Below are 12,313 nucleotides of genomic sequence, written 5' to 3'. Positions count from 1 at the left end.
CATAATGTTTGCTCTCTTAGTGTCCAAAGTGCAAAAGGAGAAGCTCAATGATGAGTGCTTTGCCCTTACAAAGCAAATTCTTTGCAGCTTTTGTAATAAACATCGTGAGGAAGTTATGGAATTCACATTCATGTGCAGATGGTCAGAGTTTATGGATAGATTTCCATGATAACTTAAAAAATACTCTGTAGGAACTCTTAATTTGGGCTGTGCCAGCTGCAAACATTATTCAGTGCTACACAGTGCTGCACGCTTGAGTATTTGTTATCTATCTGTCATCATAGTTAACCTTAAAGAAGGATTTGCAACTCAAATCACTGAGCTAATTTATTGATTAGGAACATAAAAACCGTCCAGCGTGAAACAGAGGTAAATTGTACCAAGCTAAAAGGAAAAATCTGTGACTATAACTGCAGTGCTGGAATGGAGGGCATTGTAGTGCATTTGTATTTGCATCCCATACATTTAAAACAAAGAGATCAAGTGGATTGCTCCATAAAATGTCAAAACCTTTTGATCTACCTTCCTCCATCTTCATACTGCATCTTTAATGAAACATCCTCAGAAGCCATCACAATCCGAATGCACCCTCTGCATTTCACTTCCCTAAAAGGACTACATTTTTGCTCTATTTCAAGCCTGTAAGGAAGCTACCTATATGCAGAATTCAGCTAAAAGTAATTATAGGAATTCATATGTGATACTTATGTCACTGAGTTAAACGCTAAGCATTCTGGAAGTGCAAAAATTTGTCAACCGCATCAACAAAGTGATACACTGCACAGAAATAATACAGTGATCCTTGCTATTAACTGACAGTGCAAGTTCCAGAACTTAGAAATGCCTTTGCAGCTTTAGAATGACATAAGGTGATTTCTGTTTGTTTCTTTACTTAGCACAGCATAAAAGATTGAACCCAAATCTGCTCCCTGTAAGCCAGTTTTGGAAGGTTTGTTTGTTGTTGGAAAATGTTGCATGGAAAATACAGTAAATATCAAAAATATACTAAAAAAACAGAAGGGCCCTGTTAGGCATAATCCAAACAGTGCAACCGATTTGATAAAAACGACAGTTCTGCAGTTAGGGAGATAAGAGCAGTCAAACACAGAAACTCGTGTATAAAGCAGAAGTTGTGTGCTACTGTCACTGACCACAGGTGAGCATTCCAGCTCCTATCAAAACACCCAAGAAAACTCCTGTGTCATTATTATTGCTTGCATTATAAAGTCATGGAGAGGCTCATTTTTCTTGATAATTTAAAACATGAGATGAGAAGCGATGCCCTGACAATTCTGCACTCTAAGTAACATGTCAAAAGTTATCATCCTAACTCAACTATGATGATCTGTGATGGGGGCATCGGTGTGCTCCAGACACTGGCCATCTGGAAGGCCTCCTGAGTTTTGAGTTTGATCCAGCCTCCCTTTTAATCACTTTATTGTTGCTCTCCTTAAATGTTAAATCTGCGCATGTGTTGAATGAACCATGAAGACCCATGCATAGAGCACAACGCTTGCAAGAGCAGGTTCTCCTCAGCTTTGGGGCTGTCCTTGCTTCTGTTGGGGCAGAAGAGAGATCAGCATCACCCTTCACAGCTACCCTTGTGAACTCTGTCGTAGGGATGCTTCAGCTGGGACACAGAGAACTTCAGAATAATATCCAGATAGGGTAAATCAGCTTGAGATGCCCTTCTCTGAAAGTGTTTGTTCAAGTGATTTATGCAAGGAGCGCCAGTCCCTAGGAATCTCTTACAATCCACTACTCTTAATTAGAGGACAGAACTCCCTCCCTGCGTATTACTTTATTCTGTACCTTGCATACCAATGTCAAGCTCATTTTTCAGCATTCCTTTTACACGGAAGGTGTAATCTCGCCAAGCAGTATCTTTTTCACAGAGAAAATTTGCAAATAACAAATTAATTCCATTTATTTATTTCCATGATCAATCCGAAATTTATTCTAATGACATTCCCTGCTCAATATTTTAATGGTGATGATTAAAAGCAAAATGATTGTTAGGAAGCTGTAGTAAACCACTGCAGAGCTTTTATTTGGCTATAAACAACAGTGCTTACAGCTTTCTTATTTTGATGTACGTTCTTCTCGAAGCCTTCACAGAAAGAATTTAAATGTGTGTGTAATCACACAAATGCTGTATGCCACTCTCATGATTCTTTCCCTCTGTCAGGCCACATAAATTCTGAATGGAGGGTTTGTAGCTCCATTTAAATAAATGGTTACAGCAGGGGTCACTCAGCTCCCATGGTACAGCATGCTTTCTAATGCTCACTCGTCTTATTCTCGCTATTGCCAAGTGCAGAGCATCCACCATCTCTGGCAAGACACTGTTTTTGCTGATAGGGAAGAAGATTTTTCTGATATAGTTAAAATCATGGTTGCTTTAGTGTGTGAAAATTGTGATAGCTGGTACCTGAAGCACAGCCAGCACTGCAGAGTTATGCAGCGGCTTCCCAGAAACAGCTGTTTACATCTGATCAGGGAAGTTATTATAGCTCAGGCAAATAAGGATGCCTCCAGCTCAGATTGCCAAGTATTTACTGGTATGAGATCCTCTTCTTAAATGCTTGTACCTTTGCCAGATTTAAAACATTCAGATTGATTTTTGAGTGCCTGCCTCAAGCTGAATCATTTGGGAAGCTTTAGTCGAAATGGTTCAGCTATATCTGAGAATGACGGTAGAGGAAATGGGGTTGTTTTACCAGTGCTAGAAAATTTAACAGTCATTTCGAGGTTAAGATGAAGCATCTTAACACTGAATTTTCTTCTCCTTTAAGTCCTCAATTTACATCTTTAACTTTCTTAATATCCTTTTTTCTAGTGGAATGCCATAATTGTGCAGAAGTTTTTTAAACTTCTTTTTGTTTGTACTGAAACTTGCTAAACACTTCAAGGATATATGAAAATCTAAAGACATTTTTATATACATATATATTTATATGACTTTTGAATTACCAATCTGGGGTTAATCATCCATCTGTAGAAATCGATTAAGTTAGGGATTGCCTTCTATAAAATCAGATATGCAAAACACGGGTGGAGAAACCCTTAAATTGAAGGTTGCCACATGGGGTATATAAACATCAGTTGTAAAATCAGATGGCTTCCAGAAACATCGGGGAAGAGTAAACACTTGAAAGGATACTGGTATGGAACTCTGTGAAATAAAACATAGAACTAGGAAATGTGTATGATACAATACTTTAAGGTGGGTAAAGACATTAGCACAGTATTTGGAGGAATTCTTTAAAAGCCAAAACAGTGTCCATTAGCACTTTGGGAAGGTGATGTGCATGGGATTACACACCTTGCCATCTGGAATCTGTATTTTAATCTTCCATGTCCTTTGGAAGAGCTCCGAGAAGATGTAAGGAATAGTTCTGATACAGACCTGGGGGGAAAGCAGGCAAAGAGAGGAAATGTCCCAAGAATTTGATTAAAGTGCTAATGCTAGAATATAAAGCAGTTATATGGATAGTGTAATTGGGAATTCCTGGCTTTGTAAGTAAGAGTAAAAGGGAAAACAGGTTGATTGAATTTGCAAACAACAGACATGATCCTATTACCTTGAATGTCTGATTTCAGCATCATTGCAGTTTAACAGAAAAGCAGGAAGTCAGACATACTGCGATATCAAGACTTCATTCTACGTGCTAGGATCAACAGATTCTCAAGATGAGGTTAAGCTTGAAAGAATGTAAAATAGAAAATATATTCAAGTTTTTGTAGGTAGATTCAAAATCATGAGGAACAGACCTCAAAGGGGAGAATCAATGAGTAGAAGAGGGGAAAATAGAAGAAAACTGAAGGCATTTCAGAATGTAAAGAGCGTGAAAGAGCACTGGAGGAGGGTGCTATGACAGGTGAAATGCCATAGGCACCTAAGGCTTCAAAATAAAGTAGCTCACACTTTCTGACCAACTGCATGCAGGATCCTTTGAAGGAAAGCTTCAAAAATCTCCATTCTTACAACAATTGCTGATGCCATGAACAATGATTGACACTGAGCTGTATGCCCAATCCACTGTGCCCTTAAAATATTTTCAGTTCCTGATGGAACGTACAGCAATACACTGAGAAAAAGATTCAGGTCAGTCTGTAATCAGTCAGAATAAAGCAATCCTCAGCCTGAGATATTGTACACTGGTGCAAATAGATTTCTCTCTGTGTTTCTTTGTTGACATTGAGAAGGCTTTAGATAAATTCCAACATGACAGACTGGTGCGTATCCTCAGGGAAGATTATGTTGATGCAGCACATTTCCAAAAGATACAAATCCCATAGAGGGAGCAGAGGGCAGCAATACAAGCAAGTTATGAAACACTGTGGTGTTAAGAAATTAAGAGAGGTAGATACCAGGTTTGTGTTCTGTGTTTACACCTACTCAGCTTGCAGGCAGGAGGAAGAATAAACTAAATATTGTTCAGCTGCCAAAGAGGTCATCCAAGTTAACTGAGTTAATGTTAACATAAGACTCATTGATAGCCTTGTTTTTAATAGCTCTGACTAGAATGGCGTTTCAGAATGTGTTCACTGCCTACAGCAATACTTCTTGCAACTCAGGAATGACAACCAGCGGTAAATGCTCAAAGAGAAGCAGCAAATTATATTTGCAAGCACCTTTACTTGGGCAACACCTTTACACCCGTGACACCTTTAGCCTGATAGCCAAAGGATGAAATAGTGTTTCACCCCAGGGACGATTAAGTTGTAAAAAGCAAGTGTGATGAAGCTGTTTAAAAGGATAGTTTCCTTTTTAAAAAGTAATTGAATGATTTTATGTGTTTCTGCACTGTAGACAGTTAATTCCATCACCCAGGTGTGCAGGAATGATGTGCATCCAACCACCCTGTATGAGTGCAGAGTTGAACACTTTAAAGGAGCTGCTCATAGTGGCTTTGAGTATGTGGATTTTGTGCTGTTGGACAACACTGAAGTTTATCTGTACATCTTTACCCACAGCTGAAGAGGCACAGAAAAGAGTTCAGAAAGAGCACAGTGACATGAAATACTAGGCAGACAAATCATGTTCTTCTGTGGACGTCCTGCTGCTTAATCATCCAATCTCTTAACTTCAGCAGGTGTGCCACAAAGGGAAACAGAAAGAAAACCAGAGCACAGGCTCCAAGCTGAAGACACTGTTTGCAGAAGATAAATAACATATTTCTAAGTGACTGTTCCTTTTTTTACATTGCAGAAATCTTTGATCCTGGCTGTGATTGAAATAGATGCCTTCCCCACTGTTCATAGTTTTTCAGGAAAGCAACAGAACAGTTTGTAATCTGTTTCTTTTATGTCTTCTGTTTCTGCTTGATGCACAGGACTGTCACATTAAATCACTGTTTTACACCTGCTCTATCACCTGTGTACTTTTCAGACACCTTAGTACTTCCAGAATCAGCCAGACATCCCAACTTTTTTATGGAGCCATAATTTCTGCCCTGAAGTTCCACATTAGATGCCAGATGCATGTCGTGTTTTATCCACAGTGCTTTAAATTTGCTGAGGATTAGGTGGGGGAAAGCAGAGAAAATCTCTCCCTGAGGGCTGCTTTACAATATTCACCTTCACCTTTATCTTGCAGGACTCCTCAGAAAGGAAAAGCACACTACATCACCTACCTTGAAATCAACTATCTCTCTGCTTTATGGACACGTTCATTAAATTTGGCTACACAGTGCAATTACAAAACTTCTTCCATAAATGGAGGGAACTGTAGCTACAGACTCTATGCATTAGGAATTCTGTTCACTGCATAGGGCTTTTTCTCTTCCAGGGATAAAACCCAGTATTTAAAGGGTGGCTGTTTCACCAATAGGCAGGCACTTGATAACTAAACTTCAATAACAGAAACAGATACTCTTCCAAATCTTCCCAATCTTGTAAACTAGTTTGTGGTATTACAGTGCTAAAATCACCTGCTGGTTTTCCTCATCCTCTTTTTCTCCTGATAGCACTCCATTGGGAATGAGACCTTGTATGTCTCCTTCTCCTAGGTGGTACAGCTTGATTTCCTCGGCCTTCAGCTAAGTCCTGGAATACAGCTTGTCTATTTCAGCATTCCTTCTCTCCGTCAATCCCTGATGATAGGAACGCCACATGGGTTCAAGGGATAATTGCTTAAAAACAAAGAGGAAAAAGCTATTAAAGAGACTAAAATGACATAAACCCACTGATACGTCCAGCTCACAGTGAGCACTGGCTTCTTCAGACATCCCTGTCAGGTTTTTATCTGGCTGGTTTTCTCAGCCAGCTTCCCAACAGTTCTCTCTCCCTTCTCCATTCTACTTCTAAGCACTTTGACCTTTTCCAGGTCTGGAGTTACCCTGTGATATTTGTCAAATACCCAAGCCTTGAATTATTCTGAAGCTTTCTGCTTCCTGTTATGTGTCTGTGCAGTCCCCAGCATCTGCTTCTTGAAGCCCTAAAGGACCATTACTGATCAGAAAATCAACTGCTCATGGGAAAAGGAAGAAATGAAGCTAGAAGCAAGTGATGAAGAATGCTAAAATGATCTGCTGTGAGACCACAGTGGTCTAAGCACTTGCTTCTGAATAATGAGCATAAATACTTCCTTAAAGATGGGCCTCCTGCTAAAATAACTTCTAGCTCTTTATTGCTGCAAATGCATCATATTTATTTTTTTGTAGTTTTAATGAAAATTGCACTTCTAAAATTTACAGGCAAAAGATCACTTGAGGTGTGTTTTACCCCGTATCTGCTGTGAAATGCCTTTGAAACTAATGACTTTGGCATTAAGATCAATGTTTAACAGGTTGCTGTGCCTGGAATGGCAGGATTGTTGAGGATGAGTGTGAATTTGGCATGATGCTCCTGCAGGACTGGAGCTCCAGCAGGTGACTGGAACTGCAAAATGGGCTCTGTAATTTGTAACTCCAGCAACAAGGAAGCTCTGTGTATGATAAGTGATTCTAAATCACCTTCTGTTACCATCTGGGAATCAGCTAATGCTAAACAATTATTAAAACAGAGTTAAAGCTAGTTTTATACTGGTTCATTTAGGCTTATACAGCTGGTATCAGTGATTCACCAAGATGATGTTTGTCAGAGCTAGACCAGAGAAGCAGCTTTTCGTTAAAAACTTGATTATTGAGTTAACGTCACACTGTAGAAAGTGAAAAGTTTTATCACTGTGTGCACATGGAGAGGCTCACCTCGCTGTTGTAGCTGGTACAGAATTACCCAGGAGTGTTTATCTAAGGGCAGAGCAAGCAGCTTGGAGCCATGAGACCTGGGGTGCGTTCCTAGCTGCTTGAACGCTGACTTGCGGGATGGTGGAGAAGCTGCCAACGTGTTCGGTGTCTTTTCAGACGAAAACGTGCAAGTGGCATAGTGAAGGTTTAGTAATTGAGAAAGGTTAAGATTGAAAATAATTTGGAAAATATTGACTACCAATACAACATTTTAAATAGTTCTTCCTGTAGTCTGTCAAGAAATAAATCTGCTGGCAACTTCAGCATGAGCATCCTGCATCTTCACTTCCAATGAGCAATCAGAGAAGTTCCTCACAGCACATCTTCACTTTCAAAACACAAATGCAAAGTTTCTCTCACTTGTTCCAGTACAGCTCTAACATGCACTAAGTCTCCCTTCAAAATGCCAGCAACATTTCTTATAGGAATGTATCATTAGGATATTGTTAAGCTGATGTTCACAATAAATGAGAAGTTACTCTAGCAATGCTTCTTGTTCTGCTTACATTTCTGATAGTGCCATTGGAAATACAAATACAAGTTCAAATTAAGCAGCTGTTCTAGGCTGAGGTGTTTTGACAGGACTTATTTTAAAGCAACTGGGTTTGCTATTTCCTTCCTTCTACAAACCTCTGAATTTCTTCTTCAACTCACATGAAGTAAATAGTGGCTCAAGTTGGTTGGAATGCAGTAGCCAGATGACAGGAGTACAGATTTCTGGTGTTAGTGTCCAGATACGTACAAGAACAACAATTCAAGAAAAGCTCTTGTTCTCCTCCAGTTTGTGAGCAAACAAGACAGATTACCATCTAGTGAGATACACCAGCATTTTCCCAGCACAAAACATTGTCAGGTTTTTATCTATGTCTTTCTCAACATGAAGTTTCATCTTAATCTTTTCTCACCCTTCCTAATGAACAGGCATTCATAGTACCTTTGAAGAAGCGTTCCTTTTGGTTAGGTGCAAATGTGGCTAAGCCTGTTCATCCCTGTGTCAAGCAGAAAATGCCTGGCCTTACGGTGGGCTTTTCTGCTAACCCAGCTAACTGAGCAACTAATGCCCTACATGAAAGGCAGACTAGTAGCTAGAGAACAAAACATACTATGCAAAATAAAACAGAAGGTGGAAAATAAGCTTCTTTATAAGCAAGTACCCTGTATTTCAAGTCATTTTTGCTTTTATTTTTTGGCTCATGTACAAGATCTGGGCAAAACCTGAATAATTTACCTCCTGCCTACTTTGACCAAAGACTAAACCAACCAGCTGTTGAACTAATTGACTATAAAGAAGGTTTTGAGCACTGTAAATATCTGTAGCTCTTTCATCTCTCTACCAGTAGCTATTAGAAAAGTGATGGGAGATCTTTATTCTGTGCCATCAATGTTAATTGAGAATATGCTAATGCCAAAAATCTTCCCTCCCTCCTACAGCTCCAGTGTCAACAGTGCAAAATTACTGCTACATCTTCTGGGCAGTTTAAAAAGCTTCTTGACTGTAGTGGGTAGGAAAAATTACTGGGTGAATCTCACTTATTCCTCCAGTAATTCTGGGCAGTAAGTGCCACAGCCTGCATCACCCTCATGTGCCCCTGGTCCAAGGGATGTGGCTGTTGCACTGTGGAGGCTGTGACAAAGGGGGCACAGAGTGGGGCAGAACCACCCCTGCCTGTGCTCCAAGCCAGTATGTGATAGTGTGTGTAACATAAGGCTTGACTCCCCAGGTTTTAAGCTCTTTCAGAGAGTGCTAATCTTTCATTACAATGAGTCAGAGCATGAAGCCCATCGCTGATCTCAGGTTGGCCCTCAGCTCCAGCAGCTCCTTAAGAGCAGGCAAGGAAGTGCATCAAATCAGGAATTCTTCCCATCAACTTCCTTGAGTAACAGGTGCCTTGAGCATCCCAGAAAGGATTTGTTTACCATAGAAAACACATTTGGTTTTGATTCTTGATAAACAATTCAGCTTTTCAGCTGAGAACGCTGAGCTGTAAAGTTTCTATAAGTCCCCTTACAATCTGTGGCCAATTGCTCTATAAAGATGGATCCAGACATCCAGGATCATGTGCTGCAGAACCACCAGCAGACGCTGTCTGAATTGTGCCCATCCCACTGAGAAGCTCCAAAGTTAAGGACATGTGCATACGGTTTTTTGATGTTGGTTGTCAGAAGGTACTGCTGGATGTTGTAATTAGTGCATTAACATCCCAAAGGCCTTATAAAGTGAAGATGCTGAAAGGTATGGGTAGTAGAGATTTGGTGTCATATTTAAGAACAGCATGTAAGGGTTTTTTTTTAAGCTGTAAGAGCTTCCTGAAGTACAGTTAACTCGTTCCTATGATTATTTATCATTCATTCTGCTGTCAGCTTTGACAGTGGAAATGTACTTGTCAGACACACTTTTACAGTTTGTGGCTATTTTCATTCTGTGAGTTTGATGCAATTGCCTGAAGTCCATGGCCTGTAATTTTCAAATACAATTTGCTGGGGACGCTAGAATTTTAACGGCGTTAGAGAGCTCCAGTGGGCTGAGGTTTGCCACCTGAGTTTTTCTCCGTATTTGACCTGGCACATTGCTTTAATCTGTGCAACCAGTTTCATACGCTGCTATCCAGCATAAATAAGGGATCTGACCCTGAAAGACAAGTAGCTCTGTACCAAAAATCTGTCTTTGGGAGTCAAGAGTGTTCAGAGGCCCTCCAGATTTTCATAATCTTGCATTTCTGTGATCAAAACTAAGGCCACTTTATGGCTGTCCTTCCCCTGACTTTAAAGGACCTTGGGCTAGGATGACCATGGGAATGGAGTGAGTTGAGAAAGGGACGGGGTGTATGACTGAGCTCAAAGTAAGTTCATTTTTGGTTGTTTGTGGTGTATCTTATCTGACTTGATTTGGTAAAGAGGCTCCGAACCTGAGCATTAATGATGGCACATGGGGGCCTGTTTGTCCATGCAAGTGTCGAGGGATCCTGAAACTGGATGCTCCCGTGTGAGTGAGAACCCCTGACTCTGACAGTCCAGTTGACATAAGAATGAAGCACTGTTTCAGTTGAGCTAAACAACCTGATTTTCAAACCTGCTCCATTGCGTCTGCTGAGTGTTCAATGCAAGAGCTGTTGGCAGGTACAGGTGCTTAAAACTTGACTCTTAATTCATGACTAATGTTCAGCAGTGCATGAAATAAATGTTTGCAGACATTTCCAGGCTGAAATGTGGAAGGATCCTGAAACTGGATGAACATGAGCTTCAGAGGAGGCAGTGAGGGATACCCCCAGGGAGTGGCAGTAGAAGGGGTTGCACTGGGGACATACCCTACACTCAGTGTTGCTCTTGTTTTCAGGTTTTATAAAATACAAGTCTATTTGTAAGCAGACTGAGAGCTCCAAATCCGCGTTGTTCCCACAGAGTATCATTTTTAATATGCCTGGTAATGTGTCCTTCCTGAGCTGATCCACATTGCTGGGACACCAGCTTTGAGGCTTTCTTTTATTCAACAGCCTGCTTTGGCTCTGAATGCCATTAAGAGGTTTGGGATGACGCAGCAGCTACATTGCTGGAGAGGAAAATCTGTTTCTCTGAGTGTTGCTGTTTGTGATAAGGTGTGATCTACTTGCTCATTGCTTGAAAGGTACTGGGCATCTACACACCGCTTGCACGCTGCCATAGCTTGGCAAAACTCAGTTGCAAAGCAGCTTAAATTGCTGTCTTCCTTTGTCCTCATCCTGTAAGCGTAGGTAATAAAAATATACCAAGATTCCTTATGGCAGGGCAGAATTGTTGCTTTCACTGATTGTTTTCTTTTTAATAGAAGAATGACCCCTGATATGGACAAAAGGCGCTTTCCTACTATGTCAATCCGACACTTTTGCCTAGATTGTTTTCAATCTTGAGTTGACTTCCCAGTAAAGCATTCTTCCTTCTTGTGGGCCCACAGACTTTGGGAAGTATGCAGAGGATTAAGGCTGTGAATTTTTATGTGAATTACTTGCTCTGATTTCAAGTTATTATTAAGCCTTTCCAGTGAAAATGCAAACAAAGCCATGTCTCCAGGGGATGGGGAGTAGACACTGCTGCACATTGTAATCAGCCTCTCTTGAAGATTCATTTAATATCTTGTGTATCTTTTTTTTTTTTTATGAAATGCATTATTCATGGAAGAAGATGCACAGAGAGAAGCAGCTGAATTGTAATTTCTGGAAAGATTCTTCTTCTGAGAGATGGCATTTTCATTGTTCAACGCGATGCAGTAGGTCCTGCCTGAGTGAGGGAGGCATGAAGTGGAGGGAACAGCCTGTAGATGGGCATTGAGCCAGTTAGTTACTGCCCCTGAAGGGACGTAAAACAAGCCATCCAGTACTTCAAGCCCCTTTGGGTCACTATGTAGCCATTGGAGACATCATTACACTTTCGCAGGGTTTTTTTTTAAGTCTGTGCTAGAAGCACTTAAGAAAATAGCAATCAGCGAACACTTACTCAGTGGAAAAGTTTCCTCTCTCATAAAAATACTGCTTGCGAGCTGCCTTTCTGCTGCTGTTTTCTAGAGCGCGCTCCCTCGGTTCTCCATTGAGTTCATCTGCCCAGCCATGTGAGAAGACATTTCTTCTCGTTTCAGGGCCTACAGTAAAAGTTGCACATGTTTATATTGCAATTCTTTCTTATTTACTTAACCTTATGTAAACCACTGTACTTAATTAACACAGGCTCAGCCTCTGTTATATTTAAGACCTCGCTCCACCAGCGGCCCCACTGAGATCAGTCAGGCTATTCATAGATTGCAAAACACAAATAACACCAGTAGAGTTTAAGCTTAATAATATTACAGACTGTAAGTGCTTAAGGAACACTGTGTGCTGTGCATTTCATGCAGCACAGTTCATGGCAAACTTATTTTTACAGCAAATATTTAGGAATGAGAGCATACGAACACTTTAATTACATTAATGAAACAAAAAACAGGATGTTACAGCTGAATTTGAGATGTTTCATAAGGAAAGGGATTCTCTCTCTCTCTTGCTTTGACTGTCCCTTTTCATCCCCATACAGCCATGTTATAGGTGTATGTGTCCCCTTTTGTCTTACTTTCTCCC

At 40.5% G+C, this 12,313-nt stretch overlaps 1 protein-coding gene across 3 annotated transcripts in view; it reads left to right on the top strand.

Moving 5' to 3' along the window:
* The window catches only part of SUSD4 (sushi domain containing 4), a 71,438-nt gene that overhangs the window by 53,678 nt on the left and 5,447 nt on the right, over positions 1-12,313 (top strand). The window lies entirely within an intron of this gene.

Source organism: Pezoporus occidentalis, unplaced genomic scaffold (genome assembly GCF_034315485.1).
Source record: "Pezoporus occidentalis ecotype Australia unplaced genomic scaffold, CSIRO_AGI_Poc_V1 ctg93, whole genome shotgun sequence".
Taxonomy (NCBI): Eukaryota; Metazoa; Chordata; class Aves; order Psittaciformes; family Psittacidae; genus Pezoporus; species Pezoporus occidentalis.
The sequence above is the reverse complement of the archived record's forward strand: the minus strand, read 5'-3'. Positions and strand labels throughout refer to the sequence as shown.